Below are 24,329 nucleotides of genomic sequence, written 5' to 3'. Positions count from 1 at the left end.
TTAATTTCAGTAGGCTTGATAATGATGTCCCCCTTTCATTCCTGATTTTGGTATTCTGTGTCATCTCATATTTTTCTTAGTCTATCTAAAGGTTTATCAGATTTGTTGATTTGTTTTCCCCCAAAGAACTTTTGGGTTCTTCTTTTTTCTCTTGTTTTTCTATTTCCAATTTCATCGATTTTCCCCTCTTCCCTCTGTTTGCTTTATGTCTAATTAACTCTTTGTTCTTTTTTTAAAATTTATTTAATTTTGAGATGGAGACTTGCTCTGTTGCCAGGCTGGAGTGCAGTGGTGCTATCTTGGCTCATTGCAACCTCTGTCTCCCAGTTTTAAGCAATTCTCCTGCCTCAGCCTCCTGAGTAGCTGGGACTACAGGCATGTGCCACCATGCCCAGCTAATTTTTGTATTTTTAGTAGAGACATGGTTTCACCATATCGGCAAGGCTGTTCTTGAACTCCTGACCTCAAGTGATCCGCCCACCTCAGCCTCCCAAAGTGCTGGAATTACAGGCATGAGCCACCACGCCTGGCCCTTTATCTATTCTTAAAGTGAAAGTTTAGATTATTGATATGAAAATGTTATCTATTGATATAGATGTATGGATAAAGCTCTGAATTTCTCTCTAAGCACTGTTTAAGTTGCACCTCATATGTTTTGATATGTTGTATTGTTGTTTTCATTTAGTTCAAAATATTTTCAAACTTCCCTTGCAATTTTTGTTTTGACCCACAGATTATTTAGAAGTATGTTACTTCATTTCTAAGAATTGCAGATTTTCAAAGTTTCTTTCTTATGTATTTTTAATTTACTTGTTTTCAGATAATATACTTTGAATGATTTCCATCCTTTTAAATTTCTTGAGACTTGTTTTATGGTTTGGCATATGACCTATCCTGGAATGTTTCACATACACCTGAAAAGAATGTATATTCTGCTCTATTTGGATGGAGTGTTCAAAAATGTCAGTTCAAGTTGGTTGATAGCATTGTTCAAGTCTGCTATAGCCTTGCTGATTTTATTCCTATTTGTTCAACTGGTTATTAAGAGTGAGATATTATAATCTCTGGCTGTGATTGTTAAACTGTTTTTTCTTTCAATTCTGTCAGTTCTTGCTTCATGTATTTTGAAGCTTTGTTGTTAGGTATATATACCTTTATATCTGTTATGCCTTTCAGATGAATTGGCCCTTTATTATTTTAAAATATCCCTCTTTGTATCTACTATATTTCTTGTTTTAAAGTCCATTGTGTCTATAATTACTACAGCCACTCCAGCTCTCTTATGTTTACTGTTTGCATGGCTTGTCTTTCTGTTTTTTTCCTTTTAACCTATTTGTATCTTTTAATTTGAAGTGAGTCTCTGGAAGACAGTATAGTGCTGGATGTTGCTTTTTTTTTTTTTTTTTTTTTGGTCAGAGAAGCTTTGATTGGAGTTTTTAGGTGTATTAAAATTTACTATAATTTTGTTAGGTTTGCATTTTCCATTTTGCTATTTGGTTACTGTGTATCTTTAGTTATTGAATTGCTCTTTTATTGCCTTCTTCTGCATTAAGCAAATATTAGGGTACCATTTTAGTTTTTTTAATCTTTTTTTTTTTTAGCTATTTTTCTAAGTGGTGTCTCTACTTATTATCATAGGTATCTTAACTTATTACAGCCTACTTCACATGAATATTGACTAACTTCCGGTACAATATAGCAACTTTGCCCCAATTTAGCTTCATTTCTTTGCCCCTCCTTTGTGCTATTGTCTTATATATGTATATATTACAGTGTTATAATTATTGCTTTATACAATAAAGCAATATGTCTTCTAAAGAATTTAAGAGAAGAAGAAATGTATATTTATAGTTCTTTATATTTACCGACATAGTAATCATTTCTGCTGCTCTTTCTTTGTTCCCATGGATTCTAGTTGCCAGGTCTGTTGTCATTTCCTTTCATCTGTATTCCACTTCCTTTAGTATTCCAAGTAAGGCAAATATGCCAGCAACAAATTCACTCAGTCTTTGTTGATTTTGGAATATATTTCAAATTTATATTTGAAGGGCAGTATGTGATATATTTAGAGTTCTTGGTTGACTTTTTTCCTCCAGCGTTTTGAGTATGTCATTCCACTGCCTTATGGTCACCACCATTCATGATGAAAGGTCAACCGTTAATCCTATTGTTCTTTATATATGATGAATTGTTTTTCTTACAGCGTATTTAAGATTGTCTCTTTGGCTTTCAACAGTCTGAGCATGGTGTGTCTAGGTCTGAATTTGTGTTTATCCTACTTAGAGTCTGTTGAGCTTCTAGGATTTCTAGATTTATCCTTTTAATAAAATTTAGGCAGTTTTTTTGGCCATTATTTCTTTAATTAATTTTTTCTGCCCTTGTTTCCTCTTTCTGGGACTTTCATGTATATTAATATGCTTACCATTGTGTCACAGGTCTTTGAGGCACTGTGCATTCTTCTTTAATCATTATTGTTTTTCATATTGGATAATTTTATTAATCTATGTGCAAGTTTCCTGATCCTTCTGCCATCTCAATTCTGCTGTTTAGCCTATCTAGGAATTTTCATTTCAGCTATTGAAATTTCTGACTCTAGAATTTTCATTTGGCTCTTTTTAAATTGATGCATAATAGTTGTACATATTTTGGGGATAGACATATTTTGATACATGCATGCCATGTGTAATGATCAACTAGGGCAACTGGGACATCGATCACCCCTTCTTTATATCGGGAATGTGCCAATTCCTTTCCTCCAGCAATTTTGAACTTTACAACAAATTATTGTTAACTGTAGTTACCCTACTATACTAGAGTGGTTGCTTAATCTATATATATATATATATATAATATATATATAATATTTTTTTTTTTTTTTTTTTTTTTTTCTCCCAGGCTGGAGTGCAGTGGCGCAGTCATGGCAGCCTTGTACTTCTGGGCTCAAGTGATCCTCCCTGCTCAGCCTCCCAAGTATCTAAGACTACAGGTGTATGCCACCGTGCCTGGCTAATTTTTTTAAAAAAGTTATAGGCAAGGGATCTCACCGTGTTGCCCAGGCTGATCTTGAACTCCTGGCCTGCCAAAGTGCTGAAATTACAAGCATAAGCCACCAGGCCTGGCTACATTTGGCTCTTTAATAGTTACTTATTTTAAAATAGCTACAAAGCAGCTATTACAAATATGTTTTAAAAATTAAGGTAAAATGTTTAAAGAATTAAAAACATGACTTTTTTAAACCAGAGATTCATCATTGATCATGTATTCTTTTTTTTTCCTTTATTCTAAAAAAAACACAAAATAATACATGTGCAGAACATGCAGATTTGTTACCTAGGTGTACAAGTGCCATGGTGGTTTGCTGCACCTATTGACCCATCCTCTTAAGTTCCCTCCCCTCACCCCAAACCCCCAACAGGCCCTGGTATGTGTTGTTCCCCTCTCTGTGTCCATGTGTTCCCAATGTTCAACTCCCACTTATGAGTGAGAACATGCAGTGTTTTGTTTTCTGTTCCTGTGATAGTTTGCTGAGGATGATGGCTTCCAGCTTCATCCATGTCCCTTGCAAAGGACATGATCTCATTCCTTTTTATGGCTGCATAGTATTCCATGGTGTATATGTACCACATTTTCTTTATCTAGTCTATCATTAATGGGCATTTGAGTTGGTTCCATGTCTTTGCTATTGTAAGTAACGCTGCAATAAACATGTGTGTGCATGTGTCTTTATAGTAGATTGATTCATAATCCTTTGGCTATATATCCAGTAATGCGATTGCCTGGTCAGATGGTATTTCTGTTTCTAGATCCTTGAGGAATCGCCATACTGTCTTCCACAATGGTTGAACTAATTTACATTCCCACCAACAGTGGAAAAGCATTCCTATTTCTCCTCAGCCTCTCCAGCAACTATTGTTTCCTGACTTTTTAATAATCGCGTGAGATGGTATCTCATTGTGGTTTTGATTTGCATTTCTCTGATGACCAGTGATGTTGAGCTTTTTTCATATGTTTGTTGGTCACATAAATGTCTCCTTTTTAGAAGTGTCTGTTCATGTCCTTTGCCCACTTTTTGATGGGGTTATTTGTTTCTTGTAAGTATGTTTAAGTTCCTTGTAAATCTGGATATTAGACCTTTGTCAGATGGGTAGATTGCAAAAGTTTTCTCCCATTCTGTAGGTTGCCTGTTCACTCTGATGACTGTTTCTTTTGCTGTGCAGAAGCTCTTTAGTTTAATTAGATCCCATTTGTCAATTCTGGCTTTTGTTGCAATTGCTTTTGGCATTTTTGTCACGAAGTCTTTGCCCATGCCTATGTCCTGAATGGTATTGCCTAGGTTTTCTTCTAGGGTTTTTATGGTTTTGGGTTTTACATTTAAGTCTTTAATCCATCTTGAGTTAATTTTTGTATAAGGTGTAAGGAAGGGGTCTAGTTTCAGTTTTCTGCATCTGGCTAGCCAGTTCTTCCAGCACCATTTACTGAATAGGATATCCTTTCCCCATTGCTCATTTTCATCAGGAAAAACATGACTATTTTAAAATAGCAACTATAAGACAATATTCCCTGTTGAGTCATTGTCATCATATTTTCATCATATTTTTTTCTTTTTCATATATTTTTCTGGTAAATATTTTTTGTCTGGTAAGAACACAAGAAGGTAAGATATACTCTTAAATTTTTAAGTGTACTATACAGTGTTGTTAACTATACATACAGTGTTTTACATCAGATCTCTAGAACTTTTTCATCTTGAGTAACTAAAACATTATACCTGTTGAACAGTAACTCCCCATTTCCCCTGACAGCCCTCTTTCTATTCTGTTTCTGTGAGTTTGACTGTTTTAGAAATCTCATGCAAGTGAAATCTTGCAGTATTTGTCCTTTTGTGACTTTTAGGCTTTATTCAACATCCAAGCACATGCATAGTTTTTCTTGACAGCTTTTTTCTTTGATATAAATCAGACTTTCTGTTTCTTTACATACCCTATAAATTTGTTGAAAACTGGAAATTTTATGTAACATATTGTAGCAACTCTGGATTTGGTATTTGTTCCCCTGGGGGTTGTTATTGCTGGTTTGTTATTATTGTTGTGTTGTTTCATTATTTGCTTCGACTTTATCTGCAAAATCCTCTATGGTGTGTGCCTGCTGATTTCTCCACTGTTGTTTTAATTTGCATTTCTAGTTTTTAGCTGGTCATTTTAGGGGATTTCTATGCATCTGTATTGCTTAATGACTATTCAATTATTGGTTAAAGGTTGTATTAAAAAACCTTGAGTCAGTAGGTCTTTATCCTCTGCTGATGTGTCTGTGCATTCAATGTTTAGGCAATTTTCCAGTCTTCCTCCACTTTGCTTCCCTCTGAGCGCTTCCAGGTCTTCCTGCTCATGTGCACATCCTCATTAGTTCAAGGATATGTGGTGCGCATGGGCCTTCTTAGGTTTTCCCTACATATGCACACAGCCTCCCACTCCAGCAGAGATGTGTGGAGAGCGTATTTAGCCCCTCATTTCTATACTTTCTTCCTGTTAATTTAAGAATTAGTCTGCTCGTCTCTTGCCCCAAATGGGACTGCAATCTCAGACTAGCAGAGCTATGCATCTTCCCTGTTTTTTTCCCTCTAACTTTACTGTTTTTAAACTAAGCCTACTACTGGGCATGGGCTCCTCTCCTTCTACTCCAAATCAAGTGAGCCCACTGTAGCAGAGAAGCTGCTAATGTTCACTGTCATTCCTACACTGTTAGCACTACCTCACTGATCAAGCTGGGGAGGGGAATGGGAGCAGCCCCTGGTAAGAAGTCTCAGAGTCTCACTGATCTTCCAAAGTTCAGCAGCTTCTCAGTTTTGGTTGTTTCCTTTTGGTTGATTTTCGGAGCCCTGAAATGGTTGTTTTTGTTCTTTTTCCAGTTTTGTAGTTATTTTTTTTTTGGGTGGGGGGGGAGCTTCTTCACTCCAGCATCACCAGAAATTTCCTTATTTTTATTTATTTGTTAGGTACTGGAGTAATCTCTTTTCTGTGTATTTACTAATTTTTTCTTTATTTTCCCCTAGTTTTTATATTGAAAATCTTCATAATCTATAGAAAATAAACACCTATATACCCTGCATTTAGATTTACCAATTGTTTACTTTCTACATTTGTTTTACATTTGTCTGTAAATATACCTACATATGCATGTACATAGTATGTATATGTATATAAAAACATTTTTCCTTAACCATGAAGATTATTTGCAGACACCCTGAGTATTCCTTCCTAAATACTTCAACATGTATTTTCTAAGAACAAAAACATTTTATTTCTTAAATACAATTGTCATATTGAGGACATTGAATATTGATAAATATTCACTTTAAATATACACTTAAAAATTTTTTTTTATTTAGGAGATGGGATCTTGCTCTGTCACCCAGGCTAGAGAGCAGTTGCTCAAATCACTGCAACTGAAACGAGCCTTCAACTGTTGGGTTCAAATGATCCTCCCCGCTCAGCCTCTTGAATATCTGGGACTACAGGTACACAGCACTGCACTTGGCTAATTTTTAAATATTTTTGTAGACACAGTGTCTCACTATGTTGCCTGGGCTGGTCTCAAACTCCTGGGCTCAAGCAATCCTCCCACCTTAGCCTTCCAAAGTGTTGAGATTACAGGCGTGAGCCACCGTGCCCAGCCAACATACATACATTCTATATTCAGATTGCCCTAATTGTGACAATAATGTGTTATAACTTTTTTTTAGATCTTTGCTGTTCACCTTCAAGCTAAGGACTTACCACTTTTCTTCGATTATGAAAAATGCTCAGCCAGTAGCTATTCATTAAACAAATATTTATGAGGTGTCAGCAACCGATTGTTAATGTTCTAGGGTGATACACTGCTTATCAAAACATGAGTTTCTACCTTCATGGTTCACACTCTAGTCAGGGGAGACAGTAAATACACATAACTTATGTAGTGTGTTAGAAGTTGGTAAGTGCTATGGAGAAAATAAGGGCAGGTAAGGGTAAAAAGAGGAGTCAAGAGGGAGTGATTGCAAATTTAAATAGAAGAGTGAGGGTTGGTCACGCTGAGATGGTAACATTTGGGTAAAGATTAGAAGGAAGCCACTCTAACTCCACCATTCCTTCTGTTTCCTACTTCTGGAACTTCTCTTAGACATAGCCCCATCCTCGTTTCTCTTCATTGTTCTTTTGTATACTTTTATTTTTCTGTGCTACTTTGTGGAGGTCTTTTTTCACTGGAAGTGCTGTCTTCCAGTTTGCTAGTTTTGTCTTTGTTTATTTAATTTATTGAGTTTTGAAATTTCACTTCCGGGATTTCTAGTTGGTATTTTTACACCTACACTTTTTGTAAAATTTCTACCTGTTTAGTAATCTTGTTTTCTAATAGATTCTATTTATTTATATTTTTAAAGACTAAGAAATTCTTAAAGTTACTTCTAGAGTAATTTATCATGTCACTTGGGAGTGAGTTCATATCCAAATTGTTGCTTTTTGTTTGTTTTTGCCTTACACAGAATTAGTTTCCCCTATGTGTATGGAATTTTGGCTTGCAGTCTAACTTGCAGTCTAACAGAGAAGAAGATTTTTTTTCTCCTTCTGAGTTCTCTCCCACCACTTTGACTAGTTCTTTTGGTTGCCTCCATATGGGCTCCATATAGTCTCCAGTCCAAGATTGGGTCTTACATAGGTGATTTCTGATCTACTGGGGCTATTCTAAAGCTAGTCACTGAGCCAGCAGGCAGCTTGGCCCAGTTCCTGGCTGCAAAGCTCTGCCTTTAACCTCTAGGCTCTCTAGATAACATAGTTTTAATATAACTTGTGGCCTCAGGTGGAGAGTGTAGCTTTTTCAGCCTCCCTGAGGTAAGGAACCCCTACCTGGACTACTACTTTAGACAGCAAGCTTATCCTTTGTTCCTTTCCTCAGTTGGATGCTTTTGGTCCTTGTTATTCTGCAGAAACTCCTGGCCACCTTTACTACTTTTTTTTTTTTTTTAAGCTGAGTCTCACTGTGTCGCCCAGGCTGGAGTGCAGTGACGCAATCTTGGCTCACTGCAACCTCCGCCTCCGGGTTCAAGCGATTCTGCTGCCTCAGCCTCCTGAGTAGCTGGGACTACAGGCATGTACCACCACTCCCGGCTAATTTTTGTATTTTTAGTAGTGACAAGGTTTCACCATATTGGCCAGGCTGGTCTCAAACTCCTGACCTCAAGTGATCCACCCACCTCAGCCTCCCAAAGCGCTAGGATTACAGGCATGAGCCACCGCGCCAGGCCTACCTTTACTACTTTTAGATACAGAACAGGTAGTACCTTACTTTTCAAGTCCTCAGGGACATTTTGTGTTTTAAATGTCTTTTTTCTCTATATACTTTTTCCATCATTGTTATATGTTGGTAGATGTTGGGTCCTTCCAAAGTGTAAACTTAGAATGCCATCAAGGACCTAAAGTCTGCTTTGCCATTAGCTCTGTGACTTAGCTATTTCTGTAGCCTGTCTGGGCCTCAGTGTTTGCTATTACTGAGGTTTAGGCATATGATTACGTAAAGATTCAGGTAAACCAGATTTAAAAGTATGTGAAGGCCGGGCCTCGTGGCTCACACCTGTAATCCCAGCACTTTGGGAGGCTAAGGCGGGCACATCACCTGAGGTCAGGAGTTTGAGACCAGCCTAGTCAACATGGTGAAACCCCGTCCCTACTAAAAATACAAAAATTAGCCAGGTATGGTGGTGGGCACCTATAATCCCAGCTGCTTGGGAGGCAGAGGCAGAATTGCTTGAACCTGGGGAGCAGAGGTTGCAGTGAGCCGAGATTGTGCCATTGCACTCCAGCCTGGATGAAAAAGCGAAACTCCCTCTAAAAAAAAAAAAAGTACATGAAGAATAGTGAGATAGGTAAATTGAAGCTAGATCATGGATGGTCTTGGATGTCAAAGCCAAAGAATTTGAAATTTGTCTCATAGAAAATGGAGAGTTGTTGAAGTTTTGGTAGCATGATTTAGAGAGATTAGGGAAGCCATATTATAGGAGGACTTGGAGGAACAGAGGAAACAGCCAAGGAACCAGGAGGACAATGTCCAAGGAAGTCAGGCAAGGAACAAGGCCAGAGCCAGGGTAGATGTGGTGGAAATGAAGAGGTGACAAGATTGAGAATATGACACCCCCATGCTTCCAGGACCTACTGAGAAGTACCAGAAGGGATTTAGAGCCTGGGTGTTTGTGAAGATGACTGTGCTATCAACAGTGCTGGGGAATCAAGACAGGGTGGATTGAAGGGATCACGCCCTCCCTTCAGTCCTTTGGTGGGCACAGTCATGAGAACAACTAATTTACAGATACTAACTTGATGATGAGCATTGTGCCAAGCACTTCACTAACTCCTTTAATCCTCACAACAGCTTTTTGAGTGAGGCTCTGTATAAGCACTTTATGGTTGGCTAAAATCAAGGCTTAGAGGAGATAAGTAATTTGTTCATGGTTAACACAAGCTTGCACCAGGCAAAGCCAAAAGTTATACCCAAGTCTTTTTTTTTTTTTTTTTTTTTTAAATAATAAGCTTTTCATTTGAGAATAGGTTTAGGTTTACCAAAAAGTTGCAAAGATAGTACAGAGTCTCTATACCTCTCACCCAGATTCCTTTGTTGTTAATGTCTTACATCACTATGGCAACTTTTTCACAACTAAGGAACCAACATTACATTTAAATATATATGTATTTTTTTTTTCTTGTGACGCTAGAGGCCACGGCTTTAATCCCTATACTGTCTTTATTTGGTTTGGCTTACAGGTGAGCTGGAATTTATTTTAAAGGGGAAAGTCCTTTTCTTTTTCCACTCCTTCCACTTCCCCTCCATGCTTCCACGCAGGAAAATGAGTTCAGCAGGCTCCTCCACGTGTGAAATCAGTTTAACTGCGTTCTCAGCAGGATGTAGACAAGCAATAGATCTTACTCTTTAGCAGGGGTTTATAGAATACGACATTACATGAAGATTATGCTGCAGCTAGAAATTTACCAAAACAATGGGAAAGCCTGTAATATTATAGAACCATCTTTTGTGATTTTAAAATTCAACCAGTTTCATCTTGAAAAAAGGTATTTAGAAGTTTCCTAGTAGTAAATATGCCATTTTTAAATCTCTTGATATAATTTTAACAACTTTTCCCCTTAAGGACCAGACCAGGAAATTAATTAAAATGGTAAAACATCATTAAATAGAAACTTTGTTATTTTCAAAAGTAAGATAAATGAATTGGCTTCTTCCACAAAGGTCAGCAATAATCTGGAAACTTTGAGAACATATTAAATCTTGTGCTCTTAAAAATGTTGTCTGGTGCGTAAATTAGGTAGAATCAACAAAACTTTTAAAACTTATTTTTGGTTTCGGTTCAGACATAGCCCTTGTCTGAAATATTTCCTCATTTCATTTCACAGTTTTATCAATCATGTTGTATATAGAATGCACTGGATGAAATTCTGCTTCTTACATTTTCTTGACCCTGTGCTCTTACACAAACTGTTTCCCTAGGAACGGTTAATAAAAATTGAAACACCCTATTTCACCCTATTCAATAAAAGTTGAAATATCCTATCTGTGTAAGAGCACAGGGTGAACTCAGTACATGTATTATCACAATGACCCCGTAGATGTCAGTGATTTCACTGGCTACCAATTAGTTTTCCTGGAAAGGTTTTTGAAAATGTGGTCCAGTGTCAGAATCTACTCTGCAAGGTCTTCAAGATTATTCATTAAACATTACAATGGATCAGTTATCATATTAAGCTCTGTACCTACACTTTTGTCTTCTTCCAAGAATTTTTCAAACTAGGTCTTATTATCCTCGTTCTATAGATGAGAAAGAAGGGAAAAAACTTATGCAAAGAGTCTCATGTGGCTGAACAGGAGTCCAAGGAAGCCATGGAGTTACTGCAAGGTGAATATGAACTCATTTGCTGGCCAAGCATTGTCTACAAATGAAAACAACAATATATCTCCAGCATCAATATGGCATTGTTTTCAAACATATGTAGATGCCATTGTTATCATTGATAAAAGGCCTTTATACGAAAAACATTTCGGAGCTGCTGCACTGTTCTGAAAAATATCCTGTTAAAATTGGATCAGACCTGTACTGAATAGTTCAGATCTAGTTAGTACAAAGCAGACTTCTCAGAAGAGGTAGTGACTGGGATCAAACTTTGGTATCAAATATGTTGCAGATCTTTATTCTGTCACCTTCTGGTGAGCCTAGATTCCACATCTGGAAAATGGGGATATATAGTGGACACTATTGGTTATCTACCCAACGTTATTACCTACTTCTTCCTTGTTGGCAGACCAAGGGGGGCATAGCTGTCACTTCCCCTCATGACTCAGTTTCAACTCTTGCTGACTCCTGTTTGGCCTGAGTAATCCCAGTGGCCTCAATTCCTGTTACCGTGACTTGTTTAGGGATGGGCATATGACTCAGTTCTGGACAATGCCATATAAGGGAGAGGCTGCAGGGCTTCTAGAAAATGTTACTTTCTAAAAAGTATTTTCTTCCACACTGGAAAGAACTGACTTAAAAATGACGAATGTGCAACTTCTAGATCAGTAGTAAGAGCCATTTTTTAGATGTTACTGTGTCTGGTTGTAACACCTGGATTTGCAGCAACCATCTTGCAACACTGTCTTCCAAGTGAATAGCTGTTATTAATGTTATTCACAGAAACATAAAAGGCCTCAGGCATCTGGGAAGGACTGGCCTCACACATCACTCATAAGTAAACTTTTGCTGGCCTCCTATAAACAAGGACATGTCAATTGTTACTTTAGGTCTACCGTCAAAGCCTAGCTCCTAAAACTAAAGCCCTTTGATTCCACACTGATTATGTTGCTTACAAGCTTATCTTCCAGGTGCAGAATAAGGACAAGACAGCATCAGTCATCTCCCTCACCTGCATAATTGAGACAACTGCATAATTGATTCATTCTTTTCTCCTCTTTTTCTCTTCAAACATTCATCTTACCTCTGTAAAATGTAGATTTACTGGGCACTAACTAAAGTCTCAAGAGAATATAACCATTCGCCTTACCTTCCCCCCTTCCTGCATGCCTATCTCACTTTAAAGAAATATATAAATTCTAAACCTCCTAAAAACCTCTTCAGGAAAACAGCCACAGATGTGCCTGTGGCTCATGTTTTCCCAAATGCTCCCTAAAACTGGTGTAATAAACCTCCATCGATTGAGACTTTTGCCTCAGTCTCTCATTTCAATGATCAGTTCAAATGAGAATTTTTGCAAAGGAACTTATGCTAACTGGAAAATTGTAAGGACTCAATAATCAATGTTAGCTCTGAGTGACAGTGATAACGTGGTGCTTTTAGTTTCTTCAAGCCCCTAAATCTGGTGTGAAATCTCCCCCACTAAACAGTGTCATTTCTTCTATGTTGTTTAGTACTCAATAAAAATTGCACATGGATATATCAATCTAGGTCAATATAGGACAACACAAATTTGTGTTCCCAGAATGCTGGGAGGTTGAGAAACACCTAAAACCAAGTTTTAAGAAAGGCACCTTCTTTTCTTCCCCTCAGATAAAAATATATTTGGCCCATTCCTCCAAAAAGTAAGCAATATTCCCATATGGAGAGAGAAAAAAGATCTCACCTATTGAAAGCAAATTATCTTCCTCAAGTCACTTCCTGAATAAATACTGTAGGAAGTTTACTTTCAAAGTTCTCTTCCCTGGAGCAAATCAGATTATTTACATGTATTTGCCTGCTCTGAAGAAAAAACACTTGAACACCAGAAGAAAGAAAATCTGTACTTGCTCAAAGTCAAAATACCAAAGAATAAAGAAAGAGGTCTCCTTAGGAGAAATGAAAAGTTTTGTTCTTCTCGGAAGAAGTCTTCAAAGATTTTAGAGCAAGATATATACAGGTACGAATATTGGTATGGACACCATAAGATTAAAAAAAGACCTCAAAAAATAAAAGTTTTGGCTTTAGTCCCTCGGAGTAATTAACATGTTGCTGTAGCTGACAAAATCTGTGGCCAGATAGAAACCTGCTAGTTGAAAAATTTGGAATCCTGTAGCCTCCCATCTCTGCCTAAGATCAAGGCCAAACATCTGCTCTCCTCCCACTTCCCGAGCCATCAGCCTCTTTAGAGGAGTCGGGTCAGTTGTCTTGCAGAGAGGGTGCAAAGGTAAGTGGCAGAGGGGCCAAAGCCCAGTGCCAGGCTCAGCTTTCATAATGTGCCCTTTGATGGATGCTCAGAGTTCGGAACACCCAGCTGGCCAGAGAGAGGCTTTTGGAAACAACAGAGGATTGACGTTCTTCAGTACTCATTTTCCAGCAAAGACAAATATCTGATTATATAATAGAGAAGTTATGTCTTCTGGCACCCAAAGAACTGACCTACAATGACAAATGTGCAACTTATTAAGCAAATTCCATTGAGCCTGCAACACATACTAGTCGTTTTTTCAAGACATGTAGTTGCTTTACCACCAAGAACCCGTTCCTCAATGGTTCCAGCTGGCAAAACTCACTGTCATTTGGATCTGTTGCTTTGTAATCACACAAAGCTTCTCCGTGGGTTTTTCAAAATTAAACTAAGTTGATCTGCTCTGATTTCCCTTTGCTGCCACGATTCTAGAGACCATGGATAATTGTTTAAGCCCAAATCCATAAGGCGAGTTTCTGTTGGAGAAAAACCAGGGAAAGAGTCCTTCCGTGATGTATCTCGTATACGCTGGCTCCTCTGGGGTGGGTGCAACTTTGTTTGCTTAACCAGGATGCACACCCTAAGCAGAGATGCCTGGTTTTGATTTAAATGGGTACAAAATGTGTTCCCTTTGTTCTGGAGTTCTCACTAAAGCTAGTACAGAAACCTTGGCTCTATATGTTATTGGGGTTTCTCCTTTTCCCACAAAGCACATGGGGTGGGTGGTCATGGCAATGGTGAGCAGGATCATTGCGGCGCATTAAGTTAACTGGCACAAATCATTTGTTTGCTGAGGAGGAACAGAATCATACGTGGCAATACCTTCCCGGGGAGTGTTGCATCACTGTCATCACAGACTGAGCTTTGGAGAGGCGTAGGAAAGGATAGCAGTGGCTGACTCCTCTATGTGTTTTACTTACATATAGGTGCAGCAGAGAGAATAATCAATATCTATGGTGACAATTCATAAGCAAGTCCACATTTAAAACATTAATATATAAAAAGCCCCTTTCCCAGCTCTGGTCCCAGTTGCCTAATTCTCCACCCTTGAAGCAGAGTTTGTTACTCAAAACCTATTTACATGAGTATAAATGAATATATATCCCCCATTTTACATGAGTGGTAGCATAGTATACCTACTGTTCTGTACCTCGCTTACATCAAAAATTTTAAAGCAAGCGTATGAATAACATTGTTATGCTTTTTAGTACTAAAAATTGAAGACCTGAAAATAGTGCAAACTGGAACAAAAAAAGATTAGCCACTTACACATATGGGGTGATACTCCACAGATTATTTATAACTGAAGTGTGAGGCAACCTACTAGTGGAAACAGCCTTCCCTTTCTCAAGGAGGGGATGATGACAAAGGAGGACAAAGCTAAACACAGGTGTACCCTATTTGTCTCCCTCTCCTTCGTATGGCCTCACTTCTTCCCTTCCTCCAGATCCTCTCTGTGCCTTTCCCAAACCCCCCATCCTGCTTCCCCACCAATCTTGTTCCTCTTCTCCTTCTGCCTCCTCCTGTCAATCAATCCCTCAGTTCTTTGCATCTACCTTTTTCACCTCCATCCCTTCTACCAGGTCATTCTTCTGGATTCCCTGACTTTGGCCCTTCCTTGCCTTCCAGGTCCTCTTTAATGGGAGTGGAGGAGCTGCCTGTGTCATTGGGGGTCAGAGAAGGACACGGGTCACAGAAAAACTGAGTCTGGAAAGGATGACACTGAGCTAGTGGGGATGTGTAGGAGGCACAGGGACTGGAATGAGAAGTGTGTTCCACTGCCTTCCCTGCCTGCCCACGTGTAAGAAGTAGTGTTATCAGTCAGGGTTCAAACAGAGAAGCAGAACCAGTAGGAGATAAAGATGACTAATGGATAGATAGATATTAAGGAAGTTACTTATACAATTGTGGGGGCTGGGTAAGTGAGTCTAAAGTCTACAGAATAGGCAGTCAAGAAGGGAAGAGCACAAGCAATCTGGGACCCCACGTGCATAGGTCAAAGCTACTGTTCACAGGCAGGGTCTCTGTTTCGTGTAGGGCCTTCCAACCAGTTAAGTCAGGCCCACACAGGATAATTTCCCTAATTAAGGATCACCTGATTAGGAACTTATTTATACCCACAAGTTCCTTCATCGCAGCACCTACATTCGTGTTCGATTGCATAACTGGCAGAAGCATGGGAATGCCACCAAATGGCTGCTGTTTCCCTTCCATCCCCCAGCTCTTGCAAGAGATTATCTCCTGTAGCCCAACCTGGGCAGAACCTATTAGCAAGGGAATTCTGGGGAATACAATTTAACCCAAACAAGTTGAGCCACTACAAATAATCAGAAACAGTTACCGTAATGGGCAGCTGCTGGGCAAATGCCCCAGTCCTTGCCAGGCCAGACTCATCCTAGAGGAACCTGCAGCTATGGGCCACTGCACTGCTGCTTCTGCAGTGCTCCTTTTTTGATTGCCCTTAAAGAATGGCATAGTAGAAATAGAACATTCCAATATGCCCTCCATCCTTCCCCAGAGCTCCCCAGACCTTCAGAGTAGCACTTCAAGGAGCACTTGCTGAAGGGGAAGATACTTCTGCTAATAATAATAATAAGCCTTTTCTCACATGTTAGGATTGGAACTGTAAGTCAAAGTGGAGATGTTACAGGAATAATTTTGCATCTGCTTGTCAACTGCTTGCTCCTCCAGACCCTCTCTTCATCTCCACCCTGCTCTAGACTTTGGGGCTCTGACAGGTTTGAGCTGCATCAACAGTGCTTCCTCATCCTCTCTCCAGCTCCCAGTTGGGTTTGGTCATGGAGTAGCGCTGGCAGGAGATAGGAAGAAGAAAGTGAAGTCCAGCTGTGTAATTACCTGGCTTTAACCCTGCAGATTACTTTGGGCTCCCCATGTCCTTAAACTAAAGGGACTTCTTGCTTCAAGGCAGCCTCTGTCCACCAGTGCTTCTCAAGCTATATATAGTGAAGGAACAAGTTTTGTTGTTTTCATCACCATTTCCTTACAGACTTACGGTTCAAATCAACTAATTAATCTAGGATTTAAACTCTTGTCAACTGACTCTAAAGTTAGTGATATCCATTCTTTATCATTCTGTAACTACTAGGAAAGTAAGAAATGTAGACACCCTCTAGAAATACAAATTAATGTGTGTGCCTGGATTGTCCTGATGCCTAGCCTTCTAAGCTGATTCTCCAGTGGATCCTCAGTAGGGGCCACCTTCCTTCTCCTGCTCGTGTCCCCTCTTCTCTTTCCCTGAAAATGTCTCTCCCTGAGAACAAGAACCAGGGCCCAGATCTTCTTGGAAAACTTTGAAGAGGTGATGAATTTACTGTGTTAAAATTAGATTTCTTTAAAGTGGAAGTAGTAAACTAATGGGCCAGCGTCTTTAATAATCTTAATGTGAGGGGACCCCCACCTAAGGACACTTCAGCTTTTGGAAATCAGCTTTTGGAGTGCAAAGAACTTGGAACAAAGAACTTGGAAATCAGCTTTTGGGGTGCAATGAACTTGGAACAAAGACAATGTTCTGCAGTCTCTTTAAATATTGAACTACTCAAGGATCAGGAACACTGCAGTTGCTTTTGCCTTTCAGTGAGAATTAGTGCTCAGAAGGAAACTTCTCTTCTGAATTAAGGTTTAGGGAATCTTTTTGGTCACCGTAACTTAGTTATAAGTAAAAAGAAAACCAGAAATGGAATGGGCATGTGTATTGTTTTAAGGAACTGCTCTTGTTCCATTAGTGAGTAGCTTTAAAGAGTAAAAAGACTCCCTAGCCTTCGGCGTGGGCCTTTATTCCACAGAGCAGAAGACTTTCACATGGAATCGGTGATTCCCTCACATCTTTGGGTTTTAAAGCAATTAAGTGAGATTGATCAGAAACAGTAGACATAAGGCAACAGTTGCAAATATAATTTATACAGGATACCCAACTTGAGTTGTGGTATGTTCTCACTTAATGTTTTACTCCCCTCTAGTGGATTTTTATATAGCACATGATACCCTGAGTGTGGTATAGGATAGCAGATTTTAGAGGAAAAAAATGATTTTGTAATATGTTTAAAGCGTGTTTATGTTTTGTAGAATTTCTATACAAGTCTATATAATTTCGGAGATTAAAAAAAAAGTTGGCCGGGTGCGGTGGCTCACACCTGTAATCCCAGCACTTTGGGAGGCCAAGGCGGGTGGATCACAAGGTCAGGAGTTCGAGACCAGCCTGGCCAATATGATGAAACCCCATCTCTACTAAAAATACAAAAATTAGCTGGGCATGGCGGCGTGTACCTGTAGTCCTGCTATTCAGGAGGCTGAGGCAGGAGAATAGCTTGAACCTGGGAGGCGGAGGTTGCAGTGAGTCGAGATTGCACCACTGTACTCCAGCCTGGGCGACAGAGTGAGATTCTATCTCAAAAAAAAAAAAAAAAAAAAAAAGGTTAAAGGCCTGTTAGTTCACTTTCCCCATTTTGCAGGTGAAGAAGCTAAGTCTCAGAAAGATAACTCACCCAAGAGGACACAAGTATAAACCTGATACCCATGGCAGTAGAAAGCCTACACTTACCCACTCAGATGCTCATCAGTGGAGGAGAGACTTATGCCTGGAGGAACTTGGAAATCAAATTCAGTAAGTGTATTATGGGTTGTTGATACTCTAGGAGGGGAGGGGTTTGCATCAGGAAGGGAAGGGTAAGTGTTAACAGGGACTTGTAGAGATGAAAGTATTAACAATATAAACTCTGAGTTGTTTTCCTTCTTGCTACTGCCAATTGGTGCAGCACTTCCTTAGAGGTGTCCTTTGGCTTGGAGACCTCCCTAGTCTATATAGTCTGAATTTTTGCTGTGTAATTTTTAGTTCTGTTTCATTCTCCTTAAATTTTCACAACCATTCTCCAAAGAATTTCTACTTACCTCCACTCTCCTAAATAAATGTAAAGTTTTACTCTTTTGTATGAAAAGTTTTCATCACATTCCTAAAGTTGATGGTTCACTTTAGGAATGTCTGATTAAGCTTCTGCTAGACTGGTTCTCCCACAGATAACAACTATAACCTCTGGGCAAAATAGAAAACAAAAATATACCTGGAGGCAATGGAGCCTGAACAAAATGAAATTTATTCTGGAGGGAGATTGGCATTTGGGAGAAGGGAATGGTAAAGGGTAGATTTCCTGTGTTTTAACAGCTCTTTGCCTGAAGGCAGACCACAGTTGGCAACATGTGGTAGCTGAAATGCCCATAGAAAATTGGGAGTCTTTCTGGTCTAAGGAATCAGAGCACAGAGTTCAAGGCAACTGTAGCTACTGGAAAGTGAAGGGGGAATCCTAGCAATCATAAAACCAGGAAAGGGAAACTAAAAATTGCTCAAATCTTTGTTGATCCGTGACTTCTTCATGGATGGACCAGATTCTAAGTAGCTTCCTTAAGAATAAAATAACTGGACTGAGATTTGGGTTAGTGCCCAAGAGAGAAGAGTTTACAGTTTTGGTCTAACTAAGTCACTTGCCTGCTAAACCAAAACAAAATAAAAAGTAATACTCTTTGGAGGAATATAACCAAATCCAGAGTCTTCTCACATAATTTTCACAGTGTCTAGGATATAATCCAAAATTACTCAACATAGTAGAAACAACAAAAAATGTGATCTGTTCTCAAGAAAAACGATAGTCAACACAGACCAAACCTGAGATGATCCAACTGTTGAAAGTAACAGGCAAGAATTTTGAAGTAGCTGTTGTACACATGCACAGTGATGTAAAAGGAAATATGCTTACAATGAATGAGAAGATAGGAAATTTCAGCAAAGAAATAAACCACTAAAAGAACCAAATAGTGATTCTTGAACTAAAAATTAAATTATCTGAAATATAACATTCACCATGGGCTTAATAGCAGAAGGAGATGACAGAGGAAAAAGCCACTGAACTTGAAAATAGAATCAATAGATTTATCTAATAGGCAATAGAGTGATCAAAGAAACTTAACAAAGGAAGCAAGCAAGCATCAAGGATTTGTGGTACAAAGCCAAAAGGTTTAACATATGTATAATAAGAGGCCTAGAGGAGAGGAGAAAAAGAAAATTAAACAAAAGAAACATTTTAAGAGTTAATGGACAAAATTTCTCCCTTTTTTTTTTTTGTTTTTTTGTTTTTTGCTTTTTGTTTTTTTGAGACAAACTCTCACTCTGTCACCCAGGCTGGAGTACAGTGGCGTGATCTTGGCCCACTGCAACCTCTGCCTCCCAGGTTCACACCATTCTGCCTCAGCTTCCGGAGTAGCTAGGACTACAGGTGCCTACCACCACACCTGGCTAATTTTTTGTATTTTTAGTAGAGACGGGGTTTCACCGTGTTAGCCAGGATGGTCTCGATCTCCTGACCTTGTGATCCACGCCCCTTGGCCTCCCAAAGTGCTGGGATTACAGGCATGAGCCACCGTGCCCAGCCCCCAATTTTTATATGAATTATAAATTTACAGTTTAAAAAAGCTCAGCAAACTCGAAGTCATAGCATAACCGAAGCGCTGAAAACCAAAGACAATGAGAAATTTCTGAAAGCAGGCAAAGAAAAACAACAAACTATATATAAGGGAACAATTATTTGATGACCACTGAAGTCTCATCAGAAACAATGAGAACAGAAAACAATTAACCAACATCTTTAAAAAGCTACAGAAAAAAGAAATCCAAAAAAAAAAAAAAAGGGAAAGGAAGGGAAGAGGAGAGGGGAAGGGAAGGAAAGGTGAGCATCAGGACTGGTAACTAGAAAATATTTTTCCTCTGTTTCTTTAACATATATATATAACAATTTTAAGCAAAATTATAACATTGTCTCATGTTTATAATGTATGTATACATTTAATGTATATGACAATTATAGCATAAAATAAGGGATGGAGGTGGCTGATAAGTGGACTATATGACTGCAAGTGCTCTGCACTTTACATGAAGTGATATAGTCATATATCTTGATAGCAGTTTGGATTACACAGATGCTCGCAATCGTCAAAACTCAACAAATGTACGCTTCAGGTTTGTACATTTTACTCAGGTTTTACCTTTTACTTCAGGTTTTGTAAGTTTTACCTCAAAAGAAAAGTACTGCAGACAATGTTGAACTCTAAATATTAACAATATAGAAAATATTGAACTCTAAAATGCATGCTGAAACATTTAGAGGGAAGAATATGGATGTCTGCTATTTACTTGGAAATACTAAAAAAAATAAGAGGGATTGATGTGGATAGAGGGATGGGTAGACAGGGGATAAGGCAAGTATAGTAAAATATTATTCATACATTCTAGGTGGTAGGTATACAATGGTTCACTGATAAATTATTTTAACTTTGCCATATGTTAGAAAATGTCTATAATAAGGCTGGGCATGGTGGCTCATGCCTGTAATCTCAGCACTTTGGGAGGCTGAGGCCAAAGGATTGCTTGAGCCCAGGAGTTCAAGACCAACCTGGGCAAAGTGGAGAAACCGTGTCTCTACCAAAAATACAAAAATTAGTCACGTGTGATGGTGCATGCCTGTGATACCAGCTACTTGGGAGGCAGAAGTGGGAGGATCGCTTGAGCCTGGGAGGCAGAGGTTGCAGTGCGCTGAGATTGCACTACTGCACTCCAGCCTGGGTGACAGAGTGAGAACTTGTCTTAAAAAAAAAAAAAAAAAAAAAAGAAAAAGAAAAAAGTCTATAATAAAATGCCAGCAATATGAGGTTAAAACTGCATTTATAAAGATTTATAGTAATCTTCTCCTTTGTTTTTTTCAAATGTAATATTGATATTTATTACTGGCTCTAGGAAGACTTTAACATAACATTAGGACACATTTTTCAAACCCAACTGTAAAAATAAACAGGTTTTAGAAATGTTTTTAATACAGATGTTACTAAAAAGAAGAAACTCCCAAAATTTTATCATCCAGCAGCAGTACTTTTAATATTTTGGTGAATTACTTTTCAGTATTTTAAAGCATAAATATATAATCTCTTTCATCATGGTGATTTTATTATGACATCAAATATTTTTATAAAATATAAGTTTTTGTTTTGTTTTGTTTGAGACAGGGTGTCACTCTTTCGCTCAGGCTGGAGTACAGTGGTGTGATCACACCTCACTGGAGCCTCCCCCTCTTTAATGGCTTAATTGTGTACAGACATTATATTATTTGACCTGAATGAAAAGATAGAAATAAATAAACCTCTTACTTGACATATAAATTGTTTTCAGCCTTTCACATAAATGTTTACATAAAAAGAGGTCATAGAACAAGAATTAAAAATTAGAAGGGGATCAGACTTCTTACTTGCAACAAATAAAATTAGAAAACAGTGGAACAGTGCTTTTACAATTCTGATGGAAAAAGACCTTCAATTCATAATCCAGTACTCAGCCTGCCCATTTAATAATAGTGCAATGCCTTTAAAAATTTACTCTTTCCAGGTACAATAGCTCACACCTGTAATCCCAGCACTTTGGGAGGCTAACGCGGGCAAATCACTTGAGCCCAGGAGTTCCTGACCAACCTGGCAACATGGTGAAACCCCGTTTCTACAAAAAAAAAAAATACAAAAATTAGCTGGGCGTGATGGCGTGCACCTGCAGTCCCAGCTACTTGGGAGGCTGAGGCAGGAGGATCACTTGAGCCCAGGAGTTCAATGCTGCAGTGAGCCATGTTCATGCCACTACACTCCAGCCTGGGTGACAGAGCAAGACCCTGTCTCTATTTAACAACAACAACAAAACAAAAATTACTCTTTTTTTAAGCAAACAAACAAACAAAAAACTGTTTTGGGATGTGCTTTCCCAAAACAAGTTGGCAACAAAGAAAGTAGAAGACACAGGATCCAGGAAACAAGGATGGGATGCAACACAATGGAAAAAGGAAGGGAATTCCCAAGACAAAAAGGAAATTGCCAGGATGGTTGTGAAGGGGAGTTCCAGCAGTATAGTGATTATGGAATGCAGCCCATCTAGAATCATGGAAAAGAATGGAGATACTCATGAAACAGAGTTCTTGAAGAAAAATGAAATGTATAGAATACCCAGTGAGTTTAAACTTGAGAGAATAGTTTTAGTTCTGTTGGGAAACTGTGGATGAAATGGTGAGAGGATGATGAAATGATGACGGTTGAAGTTTTCTCAACTTAAAAAAAAAGTTGAGAAAATGTAAAAGGCAGTATTTTTTCCAGAGAAAGAGTTGTACATGGAAATAAATATTATCATTGTATGCTGTAGGCTTATCCCTGAACAATATTTATTTTATCATAATAATGTAAACACGTTACACTCCTTAAAAAATAATAATAAAGCTATATTGGGATTACCAGGGAAGAAAAGTATATGTATGTGTGGAGAAGCAGGGTATGTACGAGCAAACTCCTTATTTTCCATAGTTGAAAATAAATAGATAATATCTAAAACTAAAAAATATTAAAAAAAAATCAGTATAAAGGTATTATTGAGAGGCTGGGTGTGGTGGCTCACGCCTGTAATCCCAACAGTTTGGGAGGTTGAGGCGGGAGGATTGCTTGAGCTCACGAGTTTGAGACCAGCCTGGGCAGCATGGCAAAACCCCATCTCTACAAAAAAAAAAAAAAAAAAAAAAGAAAAAGAAATTAGCCAGGCATGGCGGTACATGCCTGTAGTCCCAGCTACTCAGGAGGCTGAGGTGGGAGGATGGCTTGAGCCCAGGAGGTTGAGGTTGCAATGAGCCAAGATGGCACCACTACACTCAAGCCTGGGCGGCAGAGCCAGAACTTGCCTCAAAAACAACAACAACAAAAAGATGTTATTTAGAAATTTGGAGCTAAGCATGTTCTCACTTATAAGTGAGAGCTAAATGATGAGAACATGTGGACACATAGAGGGGAACAACACACACTGGGGCCTTTTGGAGGGTGGAGGGTGGGAGGAGGGAGAGGATCAGGAAAAATAACTAATGGGTACCAGGCTTAATACATGGGTGATGAAATAATCTGTACAACAAACCCCCATGACACAAGTTTATCTATGTAACAACAAACCTGAACTTGTACCCCTGAACTTAAAATGAAAGTTAAAAAAAAAAAAGAAAAAGGCATTTGGAGGTAAATACTAGAAAACAGCTAAAGGGATTGAAAGTTGCCCTGGGGGACAATACATTGTTGCCCCAGGGGACTAGAAAAAGCTAGGCTAGAATTTTGCTGTTTTCTCATTATGTCTGTTTTTTATTATGATTTTTTTAAACTCTCAATTATGGGAGAAGTGTATGTATTCCACCAGTCCAAGCTAAGGCACTTCCAGGTTGCAAAATCCCCTGAGTAGGGCTTGCAAAGCTTAACCACATCATCCTGAAACTCCACATAGTTGCCCTGTGTGGTTATACAATAGCTTTTAGCAGGCACGGTCACCTAGACCTGACATCTGTGTTCTGGGTAGAATTTCTTACACCATGATCACGAGACCCATCCTGTGACATTGCCCACAGTCCCTAAGATAATGACTAATTAGCTCAGATATGCGGTTGAATTGCTGCTGTGAATTTGCAGGCATGCTCGCCAGTTAAATGTTGGGAGAGGCTGAGAGGGCTGCTCTGGGACTATCACATTCCCCCTTGTGAAGAAATTTAAACAGAAGCTAGATAAAGGTTTCAGGAGGATGTTGTGGAGACTTGTAGATTCGGGATAGGGTTGGCATAGGTGGCTGTGAAGTCCCTCCACCCTGAGATTCTATGAAAGACTTTCTTCAGGCCTTGCTTAGAATTGCTACCAGTTAGTATTTAGGGCAACGATTAGAACCCAGGAAGAGATGTTTTTTTTGTTTGTTTGTTTGTTTTATTTTTATTTTTATTATTATACTTTAGGTTTTAGGGTACATGTGCACAATGTGCAGGTTTGTTACATATGTATCCATGTGCCATGTTGATTTCCTGCACCCATTAACTCGTCATTTAGCATTAGGTATATCTCCTAATGCTGTCCCTCCCCCCTCCCCCAACCCCACAACAGTCCCCAGAGTGTGATGTTCCCCTTCCTGTGTCCACGAGTTCTCATTGTTCAATTCCCACCTATGAGTGAGAACATGCGGTGTTTGGTTTTTTGTCCTTGCGATAGTTTACTGAGAATGATGTTTTCCAATTTCAT

The 24,329-nt window shown here is 38.8% G+C and overlaps 1 protein-coding gene across 4 annotated transcripts in view; it reads left to right on the top strand.

Annotated features, from left to right (window-relative positions):
• The window catches only part of CEP152 (centrosomal protein 152), a 146,430-nt gene that overhangs the window by 74,659 nt on the left and 47,442 nt on the right, over positions 1-24,329 (top strand). For 2 of the 4 annotated variants that reach the window (XR_009209595.1, XR_009209594.1), the window contains exon 27: positions 17,681-17,832. The gene's annotated coding sequence lies outside the window, so the exon portion shown is untranslated. Of the gene's footprint in view, positions 1-6,385; positions 6,515-10,848; positions 10,874-17,680; positions 17,833-24,329 lie in introns of those variants that run through there. The other 2 variants (XR_009209597.1, XR_009209596.1) reach the window with 2 other exon arrangements.

Source organism: Hylobates moloch, unplaced genomic scaffold (assembly GCF_009828535.3).
Source record: "Hylobates moloch isolate HMO894 unplaced genomic scaffold, HMol_V3 SCAFFOLD_14, whole genome shotgun sequence".
In the NCBI taxonomy this organism is placed as follows: Eukaryota; Metazoa; Chordata; class Mammalia; order Primates; family Hylobatidae; genus Hylobates; species Hylobates moloch.
The sequence above is the reverse complement of the archived record's forward strand: the minus strand, read 5'-3'. Positions and strand labels throughout refer to the sequence as shown.